The sequence below is a fragment of the Hevea brasiliensis genome, unplaced genomic scaffold (genome assembly GCF_030052815.1).
Source record: "Hevea brasiliensis isolate MT/VB/25A 57/8 unplaced genomic scaffold, ASM3005281v1 Scaf420, whole genome shotgun sequence".
NCBI lineage: Eukaryota > Viridiplantae > Streptophyta > Magnoliopsida > Malpighiales > Euphorbiaceae > Hevea > Hevea brasiliensis.
In genome coordinates, this window is record NW_026614941.1 from 13,815 (window position 1) to 14,479 (window position 665).

The 665-nt window shown below is 37.6% G+C and overlaps 1 non-coding gene across 1 annotated transcript; it reads right to left on the reverse strand.

Annotated features, from left to right (window-relative positions):
* Nucleotides 1-291: 291 nt before the first annotated feature.
* Nucleotides 292-399, reverse strand: LOC131177356 (small nucleolar RNA R71). The gene has a single exon (XR_009146893.1). It is a non-coding gene; the product is annotated as a small nucleolar RNA R71 (small nucleolar RNA).
* Nucleotides 400-665: the final 266 nt, after the last annotated feature.

Sequence of the window (665 nt, forward strand, 5' to 3'; positions counted from 1 at the left end):
GAATTGATGCAAATAGTTACAAGATGGATTTTGGAGTTCTTCAAATGATCCAAAACTCTCAATTTGGAGGACATCCTTCAAAATCCACACACACCTGAAGAAGTTTGCTATGATCTGTGATATGCAAAAACAACCTGGAGTGTCTGATGATGCAGCAAGATTGAAGCTATTCCCATTCTCTTTGAAAGATAGAGCATTGGATTGGCTTGATTCTTTACCTCACAACTCCATTACAAATTGGGAGCAACTAACTGATGCATTTCTTGCACAATATTTTCCACTGAAAACTCAAGAGCCGAGGAATCAAATGATAGCTTTCGCACCAAGAGAAGATGAAACTCTCTATGAATCATGGATGAGATGGAAGGAATTAGAGAGATTATGCCCACATCATGCCATTCCAAAATGGATGATAAATCGTAATTTCTACACAAATGTCACTCCCGCAATCGAGGAATTATTGATGCTCAAACAGAGGAGAATTTATTATAAAGCATGAAGATGAAGCTTATGAGTTATTAGAGAAAATTGCAAAGAATACTCATCTTTGGAGTAGTCCAAGAGGACCAGCCCAACTCGTAAAAGGCAAGTCTGGAATGTATGATCTTGATCCATTCAACATGATTAATGCAAAGTTTGATGCACTTACAAATGTCCTTGCTAAG